The 27,278-nt window shown below is 44.1% G+C and overlaps 1 protein-coding gene and 1 long non-coding RNA gene across 3 annotated transcripts in view; one reads left to right on the top strand and one right to left on the bottom strand.

The window, feature by feature from the left end:
- The window catches only part of KIRREL3 (kirre like nephrin family adhesion molecule 3), a 575,101-nt gene that overhangs the window by 323,665 nt on the left and 224,158 nt on the right, over nucleotides 1-27,278 (top strand). The window lies entirely within an intron of this gene.
- LOC108542321 (uncharacterized) lies at nucleotides 1,912-25,987 on the bottom strand. Its single transcript, XR_001889236.1, has 2 exons — nucleotides 25,901-25,987; nucleotides 1,912-2,231 (listed from the first exon to the last, which is right to left on the bottom strand). It is a non-coding gene; the product is annotated as an uncharacterized LOC108542321 (long non-coding RNA).

Here is a 27,278-nt window from a genome sequence, read left to right as displayed (position 1 = left end):
TTATCCTCCTGCAGCTCTCCAAGATGGCTGCCCTTACTCTTCCCATTTTGCAGATAAGAAGCAGAGGGTTAAAGAAGTCTAGTGACTTTCCTAAAGTCATGCAGAGACCCTCGGTGAAAGCAGTGGACACCCAGACCCACTTCTCAGAGTTGGATGGGACAGAGTTTCCCTTTGTGGGCCACAGCCATCTGGGGAGCTGTCCAGAGACACCATGGTGGATCCCACTTACTTGCAAACCATCAGACTATCCACACATTCGAATACTTCACAACCCCTACTCTACCTCCAGATTTGGTTCATGCCCTTGGAAGTAGCTCCCAGAACTCTTGTCACCCCATATGTCCCACTTTTGGGGTCAGAAAATGTAGGTCATGATATTCATATAGTATGGATCAAAGGGCTTGACATTAATTCTTATCTCTAAAAAGATCTCACGGAAAGCTATCTGAAATTCTGTCATGAGCTCTGTTCTTTTTCTTTTTAAATCCTGAACATCAATCTCTCCCTGCTGTATTTTCTTAACATTACCAATACTCCTGAAGAGTAACAAAGTAGAGCCCTGTGCTGTGGCTCATGCTTGTAATTGCAACACTTTGGGAGGCTGAGGCTGTAAGATCACTTGAGTTCAGGAGGTCAAAACTAGCCTAGGAAACATGGTGAGACCTCATCTCTACTAAAAATCAAAAAAATTAGCCAGGCATGGTGGTGCGTGCCTGAAGTCCTAGCTAGTTGGGAGGCTGAGGTGGGAGGATTGCTTGAGCCCAGAAGGTCATAGTAATTTAATGGCATCTTAGGGTGAATTACTTTACCAGATGTCCTATCCTCATAGAACAAGGGTCCCCAGCCCCGGGGTACCGGTCCGCAGCCTTTTGGGAACCAGGCCACACAACAGGAGGTGAGCGGCAGGTGAGTGAGCATTGCCGCCCGAACTCGGCCTCCTGTCAGATCAGCAGAGCCGTTAGATTCTCGTAGGAGCGCCCGCGCTATGGTGAACTGCGCATGCAAGGGATCTAGGATGTGCACTACTTATGAGAATCTAACTAGTGCCTGAAGATCTGCGATGGAACAGTTTCATCCAGAAACCACCCCTACCCAGGTCCAAGGAAAAATTGCCATCCATGAAACCTGTCCCTGGTGCCAAAAAGGCTGGGGACCACTGTCTTTAAAAAATTGACAAAAGAGGCCAGGCGTGGTGGCTCACACCTGTAATCCCAGCACTTTGGGAGGCCGAGGTGGGTGGATCACAAAGTCAGGAGATTGAGACCATCCTGGCTAACACGGTGAAACCCCGTCTCTACTAAAAATACAAAAAATTAACAGGGCATGGTGGCGGGCGCTGTAGTCCCAGTTACTCAGGAGGCTGAGGCAGGAGAATGGCATGAACCCAGAAGGCAGAGCTTGCAGTGAGCCAAGATCGCGCCACTGCACTCCAGCCTGGGTGACAGAGCGAGACTCTGTCTCAAAAAAAAAAAAAAAAATTGACAAAAGAGCTCAGCACTCAGAGGTCATCACTCATTTGAGGAGGAAAAAAGGCCTGGTAAAGGAGTGGGAGGGAAAAACAAATACTGATTGCACACCTACTCGGTATCACCAGGTTCATCTCACTTCGTTCTCCCAGCAACCCTGGGAGGAGGAGATTATCATCCTCATTTTGCAGATGAGGAAACTGTGCTTCAGAGAGGATGAGTTACATGCTCAGTGTCACCTAGGCTAACCTAAAAGGAAGAGAGGATGACTATGCATAGGAGAATGCATAGGAAGAAACACATTTAAGAAGTGTTTCAGCAATTGATTTTGAGTCCTGCAGAGCCCACAGACCTAGTACACAGAATTTGTGCACACACTCCACAGCAGCTCTGTCACGCCCGCTCTTCCTTCACCTAGGTCCTAAATATGACCTTTTCAGTGCTTACGGGAGGGAGGAACATTTCACTGCTTTGCATCAAATAAAATACAACATAGAACTTTAAATCTAGAAATGAATATAAAGATGTGGTCCAGTCTTGACTTCTGGTCTCCTGATTCCCAAACTCATCTGTTCTTTCTTCCTTCTGAGTTGTATGTAAAATCTGTTGCTGAAGAATTCTAAAAAATCTTTCTGTTGCATGATTTCATCTTCCTAAACGTACATTTGATTTTTTTGCAAAGTATTCCTTGTCCTTCAGGACCTGGGATTCTGAAAGGGAGATTCCTCAGGAATACTGATCCGATATTATCAGCCTCATGGAACCCTGAAACAGAAGAGAAATGGGAGTGTAATTAACACTAAGAGAAATTCAATTAAACAAATATTTATTGATCACCTACTGTACACAAGGCACCAGGCCAACTCCAGTGACAATAATTTGCAAATCTCAAGCACTGACCTCCAGTGCGGGCTTGATCTGGTGGGGGTGTGTGTGTGTGTGTGTCTGTATATACATTCCCAGGAACACGCTCGTGGACAGGTTATTACAGCCTGCCCCTCCAAGTCCTCAACTTTTCCTATGATGAACTGAAATGGATAAATCCCCATAAACTGCCTCCCTCATGAGCAACCCTAGAAGTAAGTCCTATTTACAAATATTTCATCAGCCCACCTACCTCAAGCTTCATGCTCCCCTGATGACTGTAGGCAATAACATAAATAAAACTCAGAATGATTTCTCTCTCCTGCACATCAATCGTCACTTTTCCTGGACAGGTAGGCAAGTGATTGGATGTAAGGCTACCCTGGAGGTGTGAAGGGAAGGTCTACAAATTCTGGACACAAAAACCCATTGCTTTTGGTCTTAGACCCTAGGCAGCCTATCTAGGGAAAGAGTAAGCTGTATCCAGGCAGGTGACAAGGGGGACCTTTGGGAAGCTCCTGGCATTATTTCTCACATTTTGCCACCTGGGAGAGAGCTACAAGTCCCTTAAGTCATTGCTGCAGGAAAACGTTTTGACATGAACTCTCATACATCATGACGGAGGTTAGTTACCAAAATGCACACAATTGCCTTAGCCGGTTTCATTTACTACCCTTTAAATTATTTCTGAGCCTTGCAAATCTTGCTGTGACAGACAGAGCAGTGGGGGAAACCACTAAGTGTTCATTTTTCATATAATATATTCCAATCCTGTTAGGTCGTGCTGCTGAAGGTAATATTTCTGGCATTCATTTAATGAAATTGACATTGATGAATGGTTAATTATACAAATTGCATTCTTATTAAATCCCCTAGAATCAGTGCCTTAAAATTTCCTAGCTATGGGCTTCTTACGGTTGATACCTTTTTTTTTTTTTTTTTTTTTTTTTGCTCTAAGTGTCTCCTCTGTTGGCTGCTATAAGACTCATTCTGCATATTTTTCTTCCTCTAAAAAACTTTGAAAAGCATTAAAAATCCCCTAGTTAAGGCAATTACTCCAGATAAGTTAATCTTCCTGGGATGTTTAAACCCCAGTCCTTGCATGTTTATTCTGACTTTTTTCCCCTCTCTAGATAGTTCCTGCCCTAGAGGGCGTAAGAGGGAGGAGAAGACTATTCTACCTCCTGCTGAATAACGGTCTGATGGGCTGGGAGGAGAGAGAGAATCAGCATGTGGCCAAGTCCCTCTGCTGGCTGCTGGCTACATATGTATATATATCTCCAGTAGAAGAGTTGATGAGCATTGGGCTAATGGGAGTGGATCAATAAGTGGTCCCTTGGATGCTAAGTACCATTAGCTGGCACGTTTCCAAGAAAGCAGCCTATTTTTTGCCTTTTCACTGAGGCTGGGAGGATGAATCATATTCATTAAGAGATCTTTTTTTTTCTATTGCCCTCACTATTCATGAAGGCAACCAATCTTTACTGAGCATCTGTTACATGGTCAGCACTGACTACGCACCTCCAGGAATTAGAATAGTCTCAAGTAGTTCACACGTGTTTTGAGAAAATCATCTCAGAGAACAATTGCACACTTGGATTGTTTTCTTTAATGAGAAGAAGCAACAGAAGTGTTTCTGGGAGAACCAGGCCCAGGTTTCAAAGCCATGTTAACCTTGCTCCGAGTCTTCAAATGCCACGGAAGGAGAGGCTTCCTGCTTTACACTCAAAAGTTGTGAGATGGGCTGCACACAGGCTCAGATTGGTGGTCTTTTCACTCAAATTCTCTCTCTGGGACCTTTTCCCTTCACATACACTTCACTTTTTGGTCATCCAATTGACTGGGGCAAGTTAGGTTAGCTTAACTAATTTCAGCCCGGGCTATTTGTAGTGGGTTGAGGCAGGTAAAAACACGCAATTTCCAATCATCAGTAAGGCTGAATTTCACCTTATTTTAGTGGGTCATGTGGAAAAACTTCATGATTTATACTGAGTACTATTATGTCAACCAGACTTTAAGTAACACTCATTCCAGAGTTCATTGTTGAGGTGAACTGTCTTCAAAGTCACAATATTATGATTAATCGTAATAACTCTCTAGTCAGAAAGACTTGGATTCAAATCTTAGCTTGCTATTTCCTGGAATAGGTGTGTGACCTTACACACTTAAACTCGTGTCCTCCTTTATAAAATAAAGGTCATAGTAGCTCCTTTAAAGGGAACATGTTTCTCAGCTTCAAGGAACATAATGTCCTTCTATCTGTGGCTTAAACTATAAGGCTATATATTGTTTGTTTAACAAAAGATCCAGAAGTAGACGGCCCCAGGGTTGGGCTGCCAGCTGGGTGATGTAGTCATGAACCCAGGCTCTCCCTGGTGATTCTCCACCATCCATGGCATGTTATGTTTTCATCCTCATGCTCACAAGATGGCAGCCCAAACTCAGACATCACATCCACATTCAGGAAGAAGGGGCAGAGGGCAGCACCCGCAGGTTCTCATGGTGTGCCTTGCCATTTTGTCAAAAAGCAAAGCATCTTTCCCAGAAACCGCTCAGCAGAGTTCTCTTTAATCTCATTTGTCAGAACTTGGCCAAATGCTCAGCTCTTCAGGAGCAGGTGGGCAGGGGAGCAGGAAGTTGGGAGTGGCTTTTGAGTAGTTACATCATTATAATCGAATTCAACCTCAAACATTCTCGTCCAAGCAAATGAGGCAAAGCCCAGCCATCTTTCCTTTTGCTGATTAAAGGCCATATGGCCACCTCCACTGATATCCTCTCTCTGTGTAGGCTTCACCACTCTCCTGCCAGAAGCCATGGCAATGGGTGAGACTGGGCAGTGGACAAAGGGTCCTTTTATCCTCAAGTGTAATTAATTCTCTAAGATCACTCCCTTAGCAGCAGTTCTTATTAAACCTGCAAGGGATCTGACTCCACCATCATTTTTTCTGAGACAGTCTTGCTCCGTTGCCCAGGCTGGAGTGCACTGGTGCGATCTCAGTGCACTGCAAGCTCCGCCTCCCGGGTTCGCGCCATTCTCCTGCTCAGCCTCCTGAGTAGCGCCCATTCTCCTGCCTCAGCCTCCCGAGTAGCTGGGACTACAGGTGCCCGCCACCAAGCCCAGCTACTTTTTTGTATTTTTAGTAGAGACAGGGTTTCACCGTGTTAGCCAGGATGGTCTCAATCTGCTGACCTCGTGATCCACCCACCTCAGCCTCCCAAAGTGCTGGGATTACAGGCATGAGCCACCATGCCCGGCCCCTTCTCCACATCTTATCTTGGCCTGCAACTCCACACAGCCATCTGTGCTGGAGTCAGCATGTGCAATCACATATTACTAGTTTTAATTGTATAGCAAGGGAGAAGATGGGAGATATTAATCAGGTGCTGCAAGCTCAGAGAGTGAGTGTAATAAATAGACTATTAAGTTAACCAAGTTTTCAGCTTCAGTAGTGAAAGCTGCCATCTATCTTGTGTGGTTTTCTGCATGCTTCATTACCGCATATAACCATACTGAAAAAAATATGCCTTATCCTTTATAATGAGGTGATAAGTTCCCTGCAGTGGATGTAACAGGGCCCGATTCTGAAGCTCCATGAAGCTGGAGCCTGGGGATGGGGTGTGTCTCTGGGTGCCAGGGCTTGACACTGAGGCTGATGACAAGACAGGGCTTGGTGGTGACAACAGCCATAATCATCTGATTGGGCACATTCCCAGGGCAGCAGGTATCTGAGGGCTCAGGCCACTACCGCTTCCTCTGCCTGGTGGAGATGCAGTAAAAGGGGAAGTTTCACTCCAACCAGTGGGCAAATGTGCGGTTGTTCCTGGAATTAGCTCTGTCCTGCTTTGGTCCAGGGGCTCCCCGGACTCATTCTGGGAGGACTCCCTCAGGCAAGTTGTTGGTGGATCTTTTGTCTTCACGCCCCCCACCCCAGCCCCACTTCAGCACTTAGCACTGCAGCAGCTCAGTGAATGTTTGCAGCCAGACAGAGCTGGGTGCCCCTCCCTGTTCAGCGTGCTTCCACTTACTGTCTCTGGGGCCTCTGACAAGTCATTTAACCTCTGAACCACAGCTCTCTCAACTGTAAAATGGGGTTGATAAGCCTAGCTTTCCAAAGAGGTGGTGAGAATCAGAGGAATAATAGATAGAAAAGCACCCAGACTACGCCAACATCCTTCCTCCAGAATGAAGATTCAGTTATTAGATGGGAACGTGAAATCCTAAAAAAGTTACAGTAGAAAGCACAATCTATGGCTCCATTTATATGAAATGTCCAAAATAGGGAAATCTATAGCCTCTCCTCATTAATCCATTAAACTGAAAGTAAACTAGTGGTTGCCTAAAACCCAGGATGATGGGGAGGGAGAGACTGAGGCTAAGGGGACAGCTAAAAGTATAGCATTTCTTTGGGGTGACAAAAAAAATGTTCTAAAACGGTCTGTGGTAGTGGTTGTGCATATCTGTGAATGGATTAAAAATCACTGAATTGTATACTTTAAATGGGCCATATGTGAACTACATCTTAACACAGCTGTTTAAAAAAAATTTTTGAGAGGCCAAGGCGGGAGGATCACTTGAGCTCAGGAGTTCAAGATCAGCCCTGGCAACATAGCAAGACCCTGTCTCTACAAAAAAAAAAATAAAAATTAGCGTGGTGTGGTAGTGCATGCCTGTAGTCCCAGCTACTTGGGAGGCTGAGGCAGGATGACTGCTTGAGCCTGGGAGATAGAGGCTGCAGTTACATATGGTTGAGCCACTGTATACCAGCCCAGATGACAGAGGGAGACTCTGCCTCAAAAGAAAAAAAAAAAGATCAGCTCTAAATAAAAATGAAAAGTTGCAATAGTTAAAACAGCACCACATGCTGCCATGGGAAACCCTGGGTCACACATGGGGCCCAGATGCATCTTTGGCCTAGGGAAGCCAAGACAGTTACCTCAAGTCCAGGCAAGGAGAGTCCAGGACCATGACTGAGTTTCCTGAACTTGAGAACTCAAAGGTCCCTCAGAATACGTATTCACAGACTGCTATGGGAGGTTCTTTAAAGGACTCTCAGCATCTCCCCCCAACTCAAACAAAGCAAAACAATACATCTGCAGGTGCAAGTCTGAGAAACACTGGTCAAACAGTAGCCTCAATGTGGCCATCTGCAGAGCCAGCCCAGTGGCCCAGGGGAACTAGAGAGGCCCCAGGGTAGGAGAGAGTTCTAGCCTGAACTGAGATAGGACAGATGGGACAGTCTTCACTCCAGGCTATGAAAGCATCTTCTCAGTCTCTGCCCTCCAAAAGCTTCTCTGCCTCAGCCTCACCCTAAGAGTTTCCCTCATGATGGTTCTGTGCTTTCTTTCCTAGCTGATTTCATCTTTGCCCATGATATTTACTAGCACCTTGATGCTGATGACACTCCTGCTTGTAATCTCTAATGAAGTCTCTCTCCAGAGCTCTAGACCTACATGGCCAAACAATGAAACACCTGAATGTACCCAAACCATTCGAAATTCAGTATGTCCCCAACTGGACCTGGCATCCTCTCCCTTTCTCAAACTTCTCCCTCCTACTGGATTTCTTATTCTGGATGTTAACATCATCATCCATCCAGTTTCTCAAACCAAAAGCATGGAATCATCAACACCTCCCTCTCCTTCTATCTTTCAGTCAACACGTTCATTCAGTTCTGCCTATTAAACAGCTTTCTCTTCTGCTTGGATTACTGCTGTGGCCTCCTAAGTGGTCTCCAAGCTTCCAGTCTCTCCTCATTAATCCATTACCCATATAGCTACTGAAGTCATCATTTCCCTGCTTCAAATGACTTCCCGTTGCCTACAAAATAAAGTTCAAATTCCTATGCTTGACTTACAAAACCTTTCATGAGCTGACCCTGTTAGTTCATCCTTTTTACTCCCTACTTCCACCATGGTTGGTTCCCAGTTATCCAGCAAGCAGGCTCTTTGTTCTTGGGAGTGGCAAAGACAGTAGGCACAATGTGGGGATGCCCCCACATTGCATGCAGGTGATTGACCTTTGGTCTCCACCACCCCCAGATCCCCAGCTAGAGAAAAATTATCTAATACTGCTGCCTGCAGGTTTCAATCCTATCATAGCAAACTCCACTCTCTACTACCCAACTGCATCTCTCAGCCCCATGTGAAAGCAGAGGTAAGCCAATGCTAAATGTTGTTCATTGTAACCTCAGTCCAAAGTTGTGGGCTTTTAAAATATAAAATTGAGCCATAATTAATAACATGCCTGGTGTATAATCACAGAGGAAAGCAAGAAAGACCCAGCCCATTAGGTCAAACATGCTGAGTGCTGTGGAATGTAGAAAACCATTTCTAAAGATATAAATAGTAGCTGGAAACATAGAAGGTCAGATCATTGCCTCTGTTGGACTTGATTGTATGAGACTAGCGTGTAAATGCTCCAATGCCAGGATGGTATGTTTAAGAGATAAATGAAACCAGCAGGAAGGGGTGGTGCTGACATCATTCTCCCCAGCATCTAAGAGGCCCTAAGAGTGGGGCCTGGCAAGCAGCAAGCTCCAAGGTGAAGGCCTTCCACGAACCCTGAACCAGGATGTGGCCCAGTAGAGAGAGTCAAGAGCCCCTTCCTCCTCTTGATGTGAGGCAGATCCCATCAGGTGCTTACTGGTTAACACGAGGTGCACTATGTCAGCTGGCTCCCCACTTTTCAGGTAAAAATAAAACTCACTACGCCATCTTCTCCAGCCATCCAAATGGCACAGACACCAGTAATGTGTTTTTATGGCTGACCTAGGCTGAGGGACTGGTGGGATTGTGCAGAGTAAGCACATCGGATTCTTAGAATCCATTGACTGTGACCAGCAATTAAGTAGAATTTAAAATTCTTAGCCCCTAAGAAAAGATGACAACTCAAAACCCCTGCCATCCTTCTCCACTAACTCCTCCAAATGTCCTTGTCATGAAATTTGGAAAAGAAAGGAAAAGAATCTCCTTTTGTAGGTCCCCAAGCAGTGCAAGGGCTGTTGGTGAATGTCAGTACTGGGGAGGATTTCTTGCTTGGAATTAGGAAGGGAGATGGGCACTGGGCCACAGTGTCAGGATTCTGAGAGTAGCTGGGCAGGCTGTTGTTGGATGCTCTATCTGACTGGGGACTGAGCAACAGTATTCTTCATCCTGTTGATGATTTTTATTGGCTCAAGCCCTTTGTTTATGTTACCTCTTTGTCTGGATGTCTTAGTATGAAATCAGGACTTATGAGAACAAGGTCTGGCACATAGCAGGTGTTCAGTAAGTGCTTGCAAAAGCTATGAAAACTTGGATGGAGATCACCTAGTATGCCTTCAAAATCCCATCTCCTTGTGACATAAATTGGAGATGAATCTCACAGAGAGGCAGAAGATATAGTCTTTGAAGTCTTTTCCAAGCAACAGAATTCCCAAAACATTTATGAGAAAAGAAGAACCGCCCTTGCCTTCTTTCTGTAACATTCCAGCAGAGCCAAATGGTTTCCAATGGAGATTCTAAGAGCCTTGAAGATGAGAGCTTGAACGGGTCCTGGTCGTCGTCCAGCTCTCATGCAAATGTCCTGTGAAGACACCATGACCCACAGGCAGTTAAGAGGTTACCCACATTACACAGTTAGCAGCAGAGCTATGACCAGAAGTAGCTTCATTTTTACAGAAGTCTTCACATAGATGGGCCTTCCTGGCCTGTACTGAGCTCCGTACAGAGGGAGAAGCCTCCACCCTTCCAGTAGTTTAACTCACGGAAAAAACCCAAATGTGGAGGGAGGAAAATCTGTCCCGGTGTTTAGAGCTTCTTTCAATGCTTCTATGAGCAGGGCAAGGATTAATACATTTCTCAGTGGAGGAAGATCTTACAGACCCAACCTAGACTTTTTCCTTTATTAGGAGACTATTCCCCACACTCCTCCCTGTTCTGCTCCAGGACATCCCACGGAAGACGCATGTGTGATGAGTGAGGCCCTGAGCCCCCATTTATTTTTAATTCCCCAGTCCCTGTGCCAGCCCTGACTGTGGCGGTAAGTGAAAACACAGATGAATTTTGGAAACATGGCAAGAAGCAATTATGAATTCCTTGCCTTTAGGTGCTCCCTCCTTCCCCTTGGGCCCTGAAAATCAGCATAAATTCCTTGGTTAGGAGAAGCTATCAAAATACTATCCATCTGGATCCAATTTCCAGAGCTGCTGGGCTCCAAAGTGACCAGAGTTAAAGGTCTATCCATAAATTTTCCTCTTGGTGCCACCTGCCTGAGCCCAAACTGTGCCTGCAAGCCACCTGTCCTGACCAGATAACAGATGGGACCGGCTCAGATTCTGAACAAGCAGCACAATTCTCTCACTGACCCACCAACCTCTCTGCCCTTCCGAGCCAAGTGTGGCCTCATTTCTTTCAACTTGGTTTATCTGATCATCTGCGTTCCTGTGTCTTTGCAGGTGTGGCTGTCTGAACTCGCAGAATACGAACAATTTGCCCATCACCCAGCTCTACTTTTCATTTGGTTATCCTAGCCCTGAACTGTATTCCTCCTTCCTGGCTCCAGCTCTACACCGGGGGACCATTTCTGTCTTTAATATTTTCTGCAGAGATGGAGGAGGGCCAAGAGATGAGGAAACTCAAGCCTATTTGTTATGCTACTTTCTACAATTTGGAGGGCAGATTACTGAAAACTGGCTTAAGAAATTTTGAAACTTAAGAAAAGGTTAACGCAAAGCAATTGAAACACTAATTCAAATACCAGTGAGGGAATTAGTTGGTTAATTAACTAGATTGTTAGTTTAGGTCCTTAACAAGTAAAGTAGGAACTCATTGGACATAGAAGAAAAGAGACTCTAACAGGTATCTGACTAGATAGCAAATTCCCTATATACTCTTAGAGCTGTTGGTATTATTCTTTGTATCCTCCTAGCTCCATGCTGAGAACCGAGGACAAAGACCCAATATATATATTTTTATTATACCCCACCACCAGTACAGTATTGTACAGAATAGTTTCACGGCCTTAAAAACATCCCCTGTGCTTCATCTATTCAACCCTCTCCTGTGCCCACACCCCTGGCAACTACTGCTCTTCTTCTATAGTTTTGCCTTTTCGAGTGTCATCTAAATGGAATCATACAATGTTTTTTTTCAGACTGGCTTCTTTCACTTAGCAATATGTATCTAAGATTCATCCGTGTTGTGGCCTGATAGCTCATTTCTTTTTATTGCCCAATAATATCCCACTATATGGATTTATAACAACTTTATGTGCAGTAAAGTGATGTCAGCACCACCCTGTCCTGCTGGTTTCATTTATCTCTTAAACATATCTTCCCAACACTAGGGCCTTTATCTACACGCTAGTCTCATATAATCAAGTCCAACTGAGCCAATGATCTGACCTTTTATGTTTCGAGCTACTGTTCAAGTCTTCAGTAATAGATTTTTGCTATTCCACAGCACTCAGCATGTTTGACCTAATGGGTTTGGGCCTTTCTTGTTTTTCTCTGTGATTATGCACGGGGCATGCTATTAATTGTGGCTTAATTGTTTATTTAAAAATCCCAAGTTTATTAATCCATTCACCTACTGGAGAACATCTTAGTTGCTTCCAGTTTTGATGATTGCAAATCAAGATACTATAAACCTTCTCATGAAGGTTTTGGTGTGCACATAAGTTTTCAAATCAGCTGGGTAAATACCTAGGAGTGCAATTACTTGATCATGTGGTAAAATTATGTTTAGCATTGTAAGAAACTCTCAAACTATTTTCCAAAGTGGCTGTACCACTTTGCATTCCCAGCAGCAATGAGTGAGAGCTCCTGTTGCTCTATATACTTGCCAGTATCATCAGCTTTTCTGGATTTTAGCCATTCTAAGAGGTGTGTAGAGGTATATTGTAATTTTAATTTGCATTTCTCTAATGACAAAGGATATGGAGCATCTTTTGATATGTTTCTTTGCCATCTGCATATCTTCTTTGGTGAAGTGTCTGTTCAGATCTTTTGCCCACTTTTTAGTGGCACCATTATTGTTGGTGTAGAGGAAAGCAGTTAATTTTTTCTTCGTTAAAGACACAAGTTTGTATTTATCTTTCTTCATTCCATTCAGTAAAAGCTAAAATGTAGCCTCCAAGGGTGGGGCAACGTAGGCAGCTTACCATGATTCTGACTTTCTATTGAAAAAATTAACTTCTATTTATTCACCTTGTATCATACAATCTTGCTGTATTGACTTATTAAAGTTTTCTTGTAGCTTCTTTGGGTTTTTTGCGTAGATAATTATGTTACCTGAGCATAAAGACAGTTTTATTTCTTCCTTCCAAGTCTCTACACCTTTTATTTCTTTTACTTGTCTTATTGCACTAAGCTAGGACTTCCAGTACAGGGTTCAATAGGAATGGTGAGAGCAGACATTCTCACCTTGTTCCAATCTTAGGACAAAAGCATTCAGTCTCTTACCATTAAGTATGATGTTAACTCTAGGTTTTTCTTATACTCTTTATATTAAGTTAATGAAGTTCTCTTCTATTCCTAGTTATTTGATAGTTTTTATTATGAACAGGCATTAGATTTTGTCAAATGCTGATTTGTTTAAATCGTTATGCCTGCCATGTGGGGCATGGATTTTAGGCGGCAAGAAGAGAAGCAGGGAGACCATTTGGGAAGACTAATACAGAAGCCCAGGCAAGAGTTGATGAAGGTTTGGATTGAAATGGGGGCAGTGCAGAGAAGTGAACGGATTCTGGGTGTATCTTGAAACAAGAGCCAACAGGACATGCTGGTGTGTGGAATGTGCTGGAAGGAGGAATGGGAAGAGTCAGGGGAGACTGAAGCATGAGCTTGAGCAACAGGGTGGATGGTTCTGCAGTGAACTGACATGCTGAAGACTGAGAGAGAGACAGATATGCAGGGTGGGGCCTACAAGTCTGTTTTGGACATGTTACAGTTTTCGGTAACTATTAGACCTCCAAAAAAAGATTTAGGAAAACAATTGAATCTACAAATCTTTAGCCCAAGGGATAGATCAAGACTGGATTTATAATTTAAAAAGTCATCTGTATCTCAATGGTATTTAAAGCCTTGGAATTTCATGCAATACCTTGGGAGAAAAATGTAAATAGAGAAGAGAGAAAAGCCCACAGTGAAGCTCAGGAGTCCTCCAACATTTACTGGCTGACTGGGTAATCTGACTTGTGGGAGGGCTTGAATAAGTCAACCACAGTTAGCAAGTGTTCCATGTGTGCTACTGAGATCTGTAGCCATGCACTAGAAAAGATGTATTAGTCCGAACCAGGAGTTAAAAATCTAACCGCCCACAATTAAGCCATTAAATACATAGATATTACAAGAATTAACTAAAGATATGGAAAGATTGGGGAATACGTTCGTGGGTTAAAAATACATGGGATTAAATAGGAAAAAGTTTTCTAGAGGACATGATCCAAGACCTGAGAACTAAAGGAGAGGCAAGTGTCTCAGGGAAGGAGGAAGACCTTGCACACGTTTGAAATGCCTTGAAGGAAAGTTTGACTCAGGGCCAGGATCCCAGATCTAGAGACCCCTTTTACTTTCATTTTGTTCAATGGGTCTAACAACTCCAACACTAGTCACTAAAGGGAATTTCTGCCAAAACAAACAAGTTGAAGATCCATATCCCAGAGAAGCAAAAAACCAAAGCAAAAACAAAACAAAGAGCAGACAAGTTGGGAGTTAGAAACTTTTGATTAGCTCTGTACTAGCAAAGCTTTTACCAAGAATTGTCAAAAAGGGATGAAAATTGGGATGGAAAGCCCTAACAGGTGAATAAAACTTCAGGTGTCACTGGAAACATGCATTCCCTCATCCTGGACACTCTTACTTTCAGTGCACAGCACCCCAAAATGGGCAGGAAAGGAACAGTTCAAATTTTCTTAAACCTGCAATGACCAAATGCCTGTAGGAATAGATTCTTAGCTGCACACTCAGAGCTAGGCATTTAAAATGGAGCCAAACATTATTAAAAGCCCAGGTGAGCCACCTAGGAGAATTGAACTTTTTTGAGAAAGGAAGGAAAGAAAGAAAGAAGAAAAAGAAAGAAAAAAAAAGAAAGAAAGAAAGAAAGAAAGAAAGAAAGAAAGAAAGAAAGAAAGAAAGAAAGAAAGAAAGACCTGCCAACAGCTCTTTATAGATTTGAGACAGCAAATGGCATGCTATCCACTGGCTCCCAGCCACAATGAAAACTGAGAGGGGGGCCTCTCTGTCATCCTATAGAAGCGGGAAGAAACTAATGAGGAAGAACAGGAGGAAAGGCCATCATTCCGGGTGCAGTTGACAGGGCTCCTCTTCCCCAGGGGCAGCTCTCTAAGCTTAGACAGCCAATTGGACTGTGGGGAAAGGGAAGCCGTCTGGGGAGAGGAAAAGCCGCCTCTCTTCTATAGCCAGGGTGTTTTATTCTGAATGGTTATATTCCCCCAAATTCACATGCTAAAATTCTCACCTCCAAGGCCACGTATTAGGAGGTGGGGCCTTTGGGAGGTGATTAGGTCATGAAAATGGAGTTCATGAATGGGATTAGTGCCTTTATGAAAGATGTCCAAGAAAGGCCCCTTGTCCCTTCCACGATGTGAGGACACAGAGAGAAGGCACTGCCTATGAAGAAGCCAACCCTCACCAGTCACCAAATCTGCCATCATCTTGATCTTGATCTTTCAGCCTCTAGAACTATAAGAAATAAATTACTGTTGTTTATAAACCACTCAGTTAATGGTGTTTTGTTACAGCCCAAACTGACTAAGACACAGGGGCTCAGCTATCAACCCCTTATGAGGTGCTGCAGTTGTTCAGAGACAGAAGATTCCCAGCTGTGAATCACTAAAGAGTGTGACCAAACAGCCTTGCCCCTTGGCCCTGAGAAAGAAGCTACAGGATTTTTCTCCAGGGTGCAAGAGCTCCAGGATTTTAACTGCTTTGTCCCAAGATCAGAAAACACCAGCCTCCTCAGATCAGCCAGATCCATGGCCTTTTGTGCAGCATTCAGAGGGTCATCCCACTCCTGCCCAAAGTGAAGACATTTCCCTAGATGTCACTGGCCTTTTTAGTTCTTAAATTAGTGCCCCTACACACACACTTCTCAAAAATGGAAGCTGTAAATATCCCAGATGAGGCCCCAAGAAGACTCTCAGAATCCAGGTAGGGCAACCATTCAACTGAACCGACGTGAGTTGAGAGTGTGCCTGGGAACAGATTGTAGAATAAATTGATTGCTGAATCCATCACAGCAAAGTAGAAGTTAGTATAGCCATGGTGCTCCAGAGAAAACAGAAGAGACAGCCCTTCTCTCCCTAATCTCCCCCGATCTTCCCTTCATCTCGTATTGGGAGTCAAAAGTTCATCCTTAAAAACCCACTATTTTCTAGGCAATTCCCTTCTGCAAAACTCCATTAAACTCTTAGACTACACCTATGTGCAAACAGCCCAGCTCGTTTTAAAATCACATTATTGTTGTTCCAGCAGCCATTTCTAGGCAAGTAGTTTTGATCAGAAATGTTTGTCAAGCAACTCAATATCCAACTGTGTGTGTACAGTACTTCTGAAAGATATTTGCAACTGGAAATTGTGTAGAGTTCAAGGGAATGGAAATGGACTTTGGCTGCGATTGAATTCATTAGTGGCACATTCTCTGATTGTTTGCTTTTTTTATTTCCTGTAACTCTTGACTTTCAAAGTTATTTACTGAGATGCTTTGTCCTCCATCATGGAGTAGTCTGGAGCTTTTTTTCCTTTGTTTTTTTTAACCTAAAGTGATATCTCTCCCTGAAATAAATTGTATAAAATGATGTAGAATTCTTAGCAAATTAAAGTGCCTTGTTCAAAAAGCTCCCTAGTCACTCAAGCCTTTCCTTGGCTCCACATCAGGGATCTGAATCTTGTAGGACTAGGAAATGCTGACCCTGAGACTGTTGGCTAAGCCCTCTCATTCCCCAGGGACCTTTCAACAAACCTGTATCCATCCCAGACCCAAAATGAATGTACCTGTACCAGCAATGCTGATTGGTCAACACAGAAACTCAGGGACTGGCTCCTCAAAAGCGTGGTCTTTTATTCTACTGATGAAAGACCTCCTAGTCAACACAAATAAAATGGGAAAAGCAAAAACCTCACCAGAGAGAAAAAGAGATCTGTGTTTAACCCTACGTGTTCATATCATGCAGTAAGAAAATAAGATAAGTTGGTAAAGAGACTCGACAACCAGGCAGCACAAATCACTGATATCGTTTTCCTTGCGCCATGTGAGAAAAAATGTTTCTTCATTGTTTCTGTGTGAAGGAAATGGGTTATTGTTCAATAAACGTGGCTGTAACTTTCTTATCATTAGATTTGTCCCTTCTTGGTAAACTCTTAGAAGGCTCAGCAGTCCTCTAAGAGCTCTAATGGTAGTTGGCCCTCTATTTTTCAGGAACCGGTTAGACAGTTGGTGGATTACCCCCACTTTTTCTTTCTCCCCTTTCCCTGGTGCTCAAGCACTTCCTTGCTCACTCACATGCCTGCAGAAAGAGGAACTGGTGCCTGGACAAGAGGTAAAACCCAAGGCTGTCCATTATAGATACAAGGAGGAGGATGACAAGAAAACCTGAAATAACTTGCCACATGAGAACTGCATTCCAAGAATCCACACTCTTCCTGCTGAACCAAGATCCTGCTGTACATACTTAGTGATGCTTAATGGTTCCTCAACTTCTATGATACAGACAGTCCAGTAGGCAAGTGGTTCTGAACCATGGATGCAAATCAGAATCTCCAAGCAGCGCCTTCAGAATAAAAAGGTCCAGATCATAGTTCCAGGCATTCTGATTCAGTAATAGCAACAACGCTTTAGACTGACACGGTGTAAGCATAAATTACTCTAAGCTTTGTATATATTTTTACCTCATGTCATCCTCACAATGGCACAAGGTGATGGGTCTATTATGATTCCCATTTTATAAGTGAAAAATGAATGCACATAGAGATTAAGAAACCTTCCCGAGGTCACACAGTTAAGTGTTGCAGGCAGACCTCAAGGCCACATAGCATGTTTCCAAAATCTATGCTCTTCACCAATGGGGCTGCAGCACGTGCCTCAGTCCACTTGGGCTGTAGTAACAAACAATCTTAGACTGAACAACAGAAATGTATTTCTCACCATTCTGGAGGTGGAGAAGTCAAAGATCAAGGTGCTGGCAGATCTGATGTCTGGGCCGGACCCGCCTCCTGGTTCATAGATGGCACCTTCTTTCTCTGTCCTCACATGGTGGAAGAGGGCAGCTCTCTGGGGCCTCTTTTACAAGGGCACTAATTTCATTCATGGGGGTTCCACCCTCATGCCCTAATCACCTCCCGAAGGCCCCACTTTCTAATAGTATCACTTCAGGGTTGAGGATTTCAACACATGAATTTTGGAGAAACACAAACATTCAGACTATGACAGCATGTTCTCATTGAAATGCCTCCTGAAATGCATACCTGGCGAAGAGCCACAGTACTCAATCTTAGTTTAAATATTCTTCTAGTAGAATTTTTCCCCTCAGAGCTGGCAGTCTCAGTGACAAAACACATGTGTGGCACAAACAGAATGTGTCAACTGCACCATCCTGCAGATACCATTCCCAGACTATTAGCTGTGTTTGGGTTTTCTTTTTAATGGGCTCTGTTTTTCTACATATAGACTGTTTTATCAGTAACAGTGTTGAGCCTCACCTCAGGCAGGTGGAAGGAAATCTACAACAATTTTTTTTAAATTTATAAGGAACTACCATGTGATCTGCCCTGCACTTAGCAAAGAGGATAAAAGCTGGATAAAGTAGTGTCTGCTCATTGTGAGAAGCGAAAGAACGCACTCCAAAATAATTTTCATGTTATGAATAATATGTGGAAGGCTGCAGAGTAAGAGCACAGTTCATTCTGCCTGGAGGGGGCAGGTTGGTGGCTTTCACTCTGGACACTGTAGAATGAACTCCAGCTACCTGTGGGTGAGGCAGGAGCGCACCCCTGTCTAAGGGCACAAGAAGTTCATAGATGAGGAAGTAGTGCCACGAGGCTGCAGCCAGGGATAGAAAGGAAAGTGTCTCTATGAGATGTCATTGAACCAGCCTCCCAGGACCCTGAAACAAGGACCCCAGTTTCCTACATGTCCCACAGCCCAGAGAACAACAATGGCCATCTCCAAGAGAGAACTGGCTTTGGCATGCAGGAAGGGCACATCGGAGCTGGTAACAATGGTGATCCTCTGGGCAGCTCTGCTATAGAAATGATCCCAAGAGGTGAGGACTGAACTTCTTCATCCCTTTCAGTATCCCCAGTTCCAACAGAAAATCCATGCCTTCCCTGCGCCTGAGATTGCTCTAGCCCAGTACGACAGCTGTTTCATTTAAAGTAGGCAGGTGGGAGGAGGGAGGTGCTTCTCAATACTGGAAAGTCCATGTCCGTGAGGTCTCACCAGACTTCATTCTCTGCCCCTGCGTGCCTCCTCTCTTACTCTTGCCCTGCCTGTCATGTAGGACAAGGATAGGTTCTGTGTGATCCTCTTTGTACTTTGCCTGCTCTACATAATAGGTGCTGGGATGATGATCATAATGATGGTTTAAAAAAAATGCTAATGGCCCCAGCAAAAGCCTGAAACCTCACTCTGATCCTCAGAATGGTAATAGAGGATGGGAGGTGCATTATGGATATTCCCACTCAACTTGCTCTAAACAGCTCCAGTATTAATGGAAATTTTAATGAAAAACTAAGCCTCTATTAGGTTGCCATGCAGAATTCCCACAACATGCAGAGTCTGGTTAATTTCCCTTGTGCCAGGGCCACAGGCTCAAAAGCACAGACACACACACTCTCAGGAAAATTCCTTCCAATCTCCAGACCTTGTGCTTTCCCCTGCTAGCCCAACTCTAGGGCTTTACAGGACTGGGGCAGCTCTCCCATGCTTATAGTCAGAGCAGGCCCTGTGGCACTTCAGTGAAAATTAATTCCTTGTTCCCTGTCTTTCTTGCTCAGCGATCATGAATTGCCAGAGAGCTCCAAAGGGAGCCTCCAAGTCTCTCACTCTCCTTTTGTCGCTCAGATGAAATCTGTAACTCACTCCAGGATGCAATGGGTTCAGAGGCTACAAATCTAAGGGCCTAGGGACTATGCCTCCCCCTTGCTAGACTCCCCTGACATGTCATGTGCCACTTCCCTGGGAACCTGCCATCTATTTGTACATTTTCCAGGAGAGCACAGAAGCATACACTTCCATGAGATGTTTTAATTATGACAAGTGGATCCCTCTCCCTATATAGTAGAAACCAGCACCACCTTAGAGAAAACCAGGAATTGTAGGAGATAAACCGTCAAAAGCTTTGTCTTGTTAAAACCAGACATTGTAATCCCAGCACTTCGGGAGGCCGATCCAAGCGGATCTTGAGGTCAGAACACCAAGACCATTCTGGCTAATACAGTGAAACCCCATCTCTAATAAATATACAAAGAATTAGCCAGGTATGGTGGCAGGCGCCTGTAGTCCCAGCTACTCAGGAGGCTGAGGCAGGAGAATCACTTGACCCCGGGAGGCGGAGGTTGCAGTGAGCCAAGATCGTGTCACTGCACTCCAGCCTGGGCGACTGAGCAAGACTCCATCTCAATAAATAAATAAATAAACAAGCCAGACATGATACCAAAACTTCCCCCACATCCCCTCCTGCCTTTCACACTCCACACTCCCCATGCTCATCAGTCCCATGTGTGGAGATGCCCTGCACTCTTCTTGCTGGTCCTTTCCTTGCCAAGACTGGGCAGTATTACTACCATCCGCTTTTCCACAGTATTTCTGCCAGAAGGGACAGTGGACAGGGAGTATGGATTCCTGGCTCCAGTTCTGAGTAGAAATACATGAGTAAGAAGTAGAGAGATGGAGCAAAGGAAAAAGAAAGAAAGGACTTTGGAAAAAGTAAAATCCTACACTCTAGAAAGCTCATGCTGAGAACCCATTTGAAGTTGGGGTGACCCACTGGGTCTCTTCTTCTTTTTCTGTCCCCATGTGACTTTCTTGTCACATCACACAATGTGCTTTGCTATCTCCAACTGCTAGGATTTGAATGTTTTTGACTCCTCCAAAATTCATGTTGAAACCTAATTGCCTCCAAAATTCAGGTATTGCCAATATGACAGTATTGAGAGGTGGGGCTCTAAGAGGTGATTAGGCTATAAGACCTCCTTCCTTATTAATGGGATCAATGCCCTTATGCAAGGGGCTTCATGCAGTGTTTGGCTAACTTATTCTAGCTTGCCTTCCACCTTCTGCATATGAGGATACAGCAAGAAGGCTCTCACCAGAACAGATGCCAGTGTTTGATCTTGCACTTCCCAGCCTCTAGAACTGTAAGAAATAAATTTCTGTTATTTATAAGTTACCTACTCTCAGGTACTCTGCGACAGCAGCACGAAGGAACTAAGACACTAAGATTCCCAGTGCACAGCTTTCATAAGCCTCTAGTGCTCTCCAAGAGGCCTGGCCCCGTTTTCTGGTTTCTTTGATGGTCAATGGGCAGACTCCCTAAAGTCATTTACAATTGTTATGGTAATGGACTGTTAGTCATAGCAATGCGTTTTTCCTTTTATGGGTCCCTAATGCTGCAGTTCAGCAGTTGCCTGACTCCTCTGTGACTGGTGATAGAAACACCACTGTGCCCTGGGTGACACACTTTTCATGAGGTAGACTGAGCATATTTCAGACCCTGGTTGAATAAAAACTATTAGGGGAAAATCAATCTTATTCCTCTCCTCTCAATGGGCATTTTGGCTCTCTCCTTTTTTCTCCTTTCCCTTCTTTCCTTTTTACCTACACCCCATCTCCCACAGTCATTTATTTCCTGGCATAACGTAAAGAGGAACAATGCTGTTTCAAAGGCTGGGTTTGATCTTCAACTTTGTGAACTGAGTCAGAGCCTCCTGTTTTCCCTCATACCACTAAAGAGGCTTTAGCTCAGACTGTCTCAACCCTGCTTGCAAGTAAAATCTCCTAGGTGATTTTTTAAATTTTTCATACTGGGGACCCACCCCCGACCAATTAAATCAGAATATTTGGGGCTGGAGTCTGGGTATCCATAGTTTTCTAGCTCCCCCGGGTGATTCTAACGTGCAGCCAATCATGAGCACCACTGTGTCTGAAGCTATAGACAGCCGTCCTCAGAAACCCATCCTGGAAATCTTCACAGTTTATGTCCTCTGGTTTTGATTAGGGGTGGGACCAGGGAGTTGACTGGGCACAAATGAAATCAGCAGACCCTCTAGCTATTAGCGACACATAGAAAGGACTCCGTGAGCACAGATTAACCCTAGACACAGGCTTTCTGACCTTCTTGAGCAATGTGCCTCCTTCTTCAATCATCCTTCAGCTCAGGTGATTCATCTCTCATCATTATTTGGGACAGAACACAGAACTGTAAAAGTTGTAGGGGACTTCGCTCATTCTTCTTGCAAAACACAGCTGGTGAGATTGTCTGACAATAGTATCTGTTCTCTTTGTGATAAACAACACACAACCAAACAATACGTATCAGAAACTCACACAAGGCATGACCCTCTGCTAGTTGCTATTTTTCCTGAGAGACAGTGTCTGTGCCATCTGGGAGCTTATGTCATAAGAAAAATGACACTATCCAAAACATGGTTACCCAGAAGGCAGTTACAATATTGTGCTTTCTATTTTCCTTTTTTCTTCATATGTTTTGGTTTTAAGATATATTTGGGGTATTTCACCAAGATGTTATATGACAGAAGACACTGGCCAAGACACATAAACATCAGTGGTTTCTTTAGAGACTAGGTTTCTGTAAAGACTTACTCTTTCCAAGCCTTTCATCTCGCCTCAGATGATCTCCCCATTGGCCTCTATCTCATCCTCACTTTGCAAAAGTCAAAGCAAAACGCAGTTGTTTGCCAAGCCTCTATCCCCTATAGCTTCTAGGATGGTGTTAATATAGAGCCCAGGGAAAACCATATTGCATCTTTTATTGGTCTTGGAATGGCTTCATCCTTTACTAACCAAGCCTCATCTTTCTCAGAGTCAGTGCATGCTCTAGCTGTGGGACAGTTTTATGGTTTACTGACTTGGCAATCAATGTGACATGCTGAACAAGATTGCTTCTCTGGCCTGAGAATGGTCAGGTCGTCCTTAAAAGTTTGCTCCTCCAATGGGCATTCAACCTGACATTTCCAGCCATTTACTTGGCTCTCTCAGGGAGCCTGTATTTTACAGGCAATGGGCTCCCTTCCTGGAAACAGTCCAAGACACACAGTCAGTTCTCAATTAGCCATGGTAATGGAAGCAAGCAGCAGTGCAGACGATCCAAAATAGCAGATTATCTGAAAATCATTTTTACTGGCTTTGGAACAAATGCAATGATGCAATGCACATCAGTGTGCACATGTGCATACGTCTCAGCAGTATCGTGTTTTCCATGGATTGTCTGTGTCTTATGTGTATTAGAGTTTGCATTCTCTGAGGTGTCATCCTTTGGAAGTGAAAGTAAGCATCCCAACTGCATCCCAAGTGACAGGGAAGCCAGAATGGAGTAAAAGTGCTCCCCGGGGTATTTGCAGAGGCAATGGAGAAGGTCATGGAGCTCCATTTCAATAGTCCTGTGGGCACCACTGGCCTCACAGTTCTCTTACCCCAAAGGGCCCACTTTTCCCTTCACATACCCTGGCGTTGGCTGGTGCCCACTGTCTGCCCCAGATCCTAGCAGGGCTATCGGTAGGTCTCCAAGCCACTCTACAGGCTGTGCAGTTGTCCCTGCTTAGTAGCAACCCCAAATTTTTATCATGGTTTTCAAGACCAGAATGCCACCTACAGGGTGGAGCTTGTCAGATGCTCTGACACAGTAAGCACGAGGCCACCTCCAGCCTTCTTTAGATGTTTTCTGCAAGTTTTTGAGTTGCCTTTAAAGGCACCACTTAGTAGTATGCTTCTTAAACTTTATTGAACATAAGAATCACCCATGAGCTTGATTTAATTGCAAATTCCTAGGCTGTACTCATAGAAATTCCAGTTCAGTTGGCTGGGACATGTTCCTTGAATTTGCATTGTTGTCAAGCACATCAGCCCGTGGAAGCCATCCTTTGAGAAGCTGTTTAGAGAGCCATTCAGACTCTGCTTCTGATCTGACTTCGGGCAGCATCTTGAGTGAAGTTGAACGTTCGCCTCTTCATGGCCTTTAATCCTCCACAAACCACTCTTTTTTGTCCAAGACCTATGTGTGATGGGCCGGTACAGACCAAAGGATGTTGGCACACAGGGTGGGACAGTCTTTACCAGATGGGCTGTGCAAAGTAACTAGACACTTGGACCAGTGTGCCTTCCTCCCAGCCTGACTCTATTCAGAAATTCATGGGCAACCCACAAGTCACAGGCTTCTTAGAAGATACAACTAATAATAACTAATAGTATAACTCCTATTTTTTTAGTGCTTACTCAGTGGCATTATGGTAAGTGTTCCGCGTGAATTTTCTCATTGAATTCTCTTAATCCTATGAGGTGTCACTCTCATTTTGGGAGGGCCAATGGAGAAGCTATCTCAGCCTTTGTAGCTCTAGTTTTAAAATAAGAGAAAAAATAAATAAACTCACCATGTCTGAGATTCTTGAAGAAAAGACAGCACGAAAAGCAGCTAATTATTATTAATATTCATGACTATATCCTTCCAGGCAAGAGGAAAAATGTATGATTTTCTGTAGTTTCCTAAGAAGTGGTTCAGACTAGAGCAATTAGCTAATCAATTGACCAGTCTAAATGGTTTCCTGTGATTTCTCTTGATGGATGCCCACTGACCTCTTCTCCTTGTGAGATAGAAGGGTTAGGTCCATCCAACAGCTGTGACCAACTGCCTAAAATGGGGTTGTCACTTTGGACAACTTCCCATGCTCCAAAGATCAGGGTGGACAAAGTAACAAGTCCGATTGTTTATGTGGTCATTGACTTTCTAAAATAAGCAGTAAGATTCATGGGTACATAAAGGACTCTACTTTCAGTAGATTAACCAAATGTCAGTCTTGCAGAATCAAGCAGGGTCTAGTGGGTGGAAGAAAAGCCTAGAGGCAACAAGAAGGAGAAGCTGTTGACATGGCACCTTAAAGACAAAGAGAAGGTCTTAACGAGAGGCAAATCCCATTCAGGAAAGTTCTCCGCATCAGTAATTAAAGTATATCCAGCAATGCAGGGCTGGCAAAGTATAAAAGATCAATAGGTTAAATACTTTATGTTGTTTAATCAGATACTTAGCACAAATCAAATACTACCTTACTGAGGTTACTAGGCTAAATGAGGGCATTGCAGCAGTGAACATTCATTACTGAGACACCAATGGATCGTGAAAATAGCAAGGTACATCTGAGTCACCTCCAGCCCTGAGATGAAGTATAAGGAGGCCAGAAAGCCTTTAGCCACTGCATTTAGCACAGTCACCGTGTCTGTGCTTTTTCTTTAGGAGTGGCTTAGGAAGTTGGGGTTATCAGTTTCCCTAGATAATTAAGTATACCAAGTCTTGAAAGGTATAAAAATAATCATCTCCTCAAAGCTGGATATACTCACTGACATGCAAAAATGATCTAGATATCCACATTATTTGAGATCATCAAAAGCTTCCTTATTCTTCTTATATGACAATAACTACTTGTTATTCCATGCATTACCACTACAAACATGGCAGCATTTGGGTATTGAAGCTGTGAGTCTTAAAGAGAAGAGATTCAAAGGAGAAGGAGGGGGCTAACTCGACTCCTCCAGAAATGGGAGAGCTGTGACAGACACAAAGGGATGGGATAAGCCCCAGGCTTATCCCCTGTATTCCTTGCCCAGCCAACCCCTGTATTCCTAGTAGAGACAGGGTCCCACCACGATGGCCAGGCTGGTCTGGAACTCCCGGCCCCAAGCGACGCACACACCTTGGCCTCCCAAAATGCTGGGACCACGTGCTTGAGCCACCATACCCAGCCAGTTTCATTTATTTTCATAAGAGATAGGTTATCAGTACATGATGTAAAAGCTTAAAAGTCATCACCAAACAGTGCTAAAGATACAGAGAAATTATGCTGGGAGAAATCTGTGCAAATTCATCTTCTTACTCAGTCTAAGGTGGTAAAAGCATGAAGATTTAAACTGCTCCTGTGGGTAAGACAATCAGTGCAGGGGCTGAGCAGGCAGTGCCCAGGAGCCTGCAACCACTGTCACCTGCTGCCTTATCCCCCATTTATGCCAATTTTGTGTGTTGAGATTCCATGTAAAGTTTCATTTTATAAAAATCTACTTAAGGTGAAAGGTTTGGAAACCTCAGTTTTCCAGAGACTCCAATAACATTATTATTCTATTTTCTTGCCAAAACATATAAAACAATTATCATAATTTTGAAGACATATTGGGTGCTAAGAGTTTTCAATATATTATCTTATTTAATGATTTTGCAAATGAAGAAACTGAATCATGGAGGTTATGGTTAAGAAACCAGCCTGATATCTGACAGATATGAGTGGCAGAACCAACAGGCATCTTTCTGACTTCAGAGTCCTAACTCTGTAGCCCTCCCTGACCTCACTCACCTGCAAACATTGCTCCTGGGAACATCTGATGTTGCTGGTTCCCAAGACAGCTCTGGTTTCTTATTCCTTTGCACAGTATAGATAAGGTACAGTCCCAGAATCTAGTGAATCCACAGGACTTTCCTGGCTCAGGTTCCCATTTCCACACACTTCTAGAGGATTCTAATAGCTTCTAAGGCCTCCTCTCACCCCTTCTGAGGCCCTACCCACCTTTTAGATTCAACAGTGTTTCATCATCATGATATCTTAGTCAGTGCAAACAGTGTCAGGAAGAAAAAATAAGAGAAAGCCACGTTGTCCTGGAAAGCCAAACACGAACTGACGGTTGCTGCCCTGTTATCCTGCTATTGCTTCTCCTGCTTTGGTACAGTGGACAGAATTTTTATCATGCTGTTGTCACACAGAAACCTAAGTCAAGACAAGCCTAAGGAGACCAAGCCACCAGGACTGTCCCCCTAGTTCTGCAGCCCCCTGAAATGCTTGAGACACACCCTTCATAAGGCTCTCCCAGGGTGGACAGGCACACGCTGCTCCGAAGATGACAACTGCGATTGTGAAAACTGCAGATCTGCGCTCTTTGCAAAGTGATTCCAGTCCCCAGGGTGACACACAGTAGCTGCCTTCCCTGGGCAGGAAGAGAAACAACGTGATGGGGGAGGGAGAGCTTTCAACTTGACAAGTGAAGTGATTTTTAACCTTCCAAATTCAGTTGTTTGTGGGGGGAGTGAAGGGGTGAAGGAGAAAAGAGGCAGGCTTTTCAGGGAGACAAAGAAGGCATTTGTCAGAGCAGAGAGCTGTGTAAACCCACCGAGGATTCAGGCAGTTAGCACCTTGGCAAGCCCCTGCCTTTGCAAGCCCTGACCTAATTTTGAGAGATACTGCTCACATTGTTTTCCAGATAAAAGCAGGCAACAGCGAGAGCTCTCCTGGGTGAGGCTTTGACATCAGGAAAAATTATCCTGACTCAAGTGACTAATCTTCTTTCTTATCCCTTTCCCCGTACCCCAACCCTGCACTTTCTTCTCCATCTCACAAATCTTCGGCAGAGCTGCCAAATCACAGCCACCAACACAGAGACAGACAGATGTACTCCACCACCACCTGCCCACGGTGGGGTGAGACCTGTGTTCAGTACAGCCTGTGCCAGCTAGGGACATCCTTCGGTGTCTTCCTTCCTCCTACGTAAAATCTGGCAGTTTAAGCTATCATGTTGAGGCCAGGATAAAAGCAAGGACCTGCCTCTGGGGTGAATGAATCGTCCTCTGCAGACTCCTGGCCTCTGACCCAATAGGCTAGTCATAATATTCAGAGGGAAGCAAAGCCTTTAAAGAAGCAAATCCTTAAAACACTCAAGGTTGTAAAAAAAAAAATAAATAAA

This window comes from Rhinopithecus bieti, unplaced genomic scaffold, assembly GCF_001698545.2.
Source record: "Rhinopithecus bieti isolate Rb0 unplaced genomic scaffold, ASM169854v2 scaffold_20150, whole genome shotgun sequence".
In the NCBI taxonomy this organism is placed as follows: domain Eukaryota; kingdom Metazoa; phylum Chordata; class Mammalia; order Primates; family Cercopithecidae; genus Rhinopithecus; species Rhinopithecus bieti.
Note: the sequence above shows the minus strand (reverse complement) of the source record. Positions and strands in the feature narration are given on the sequence as shown.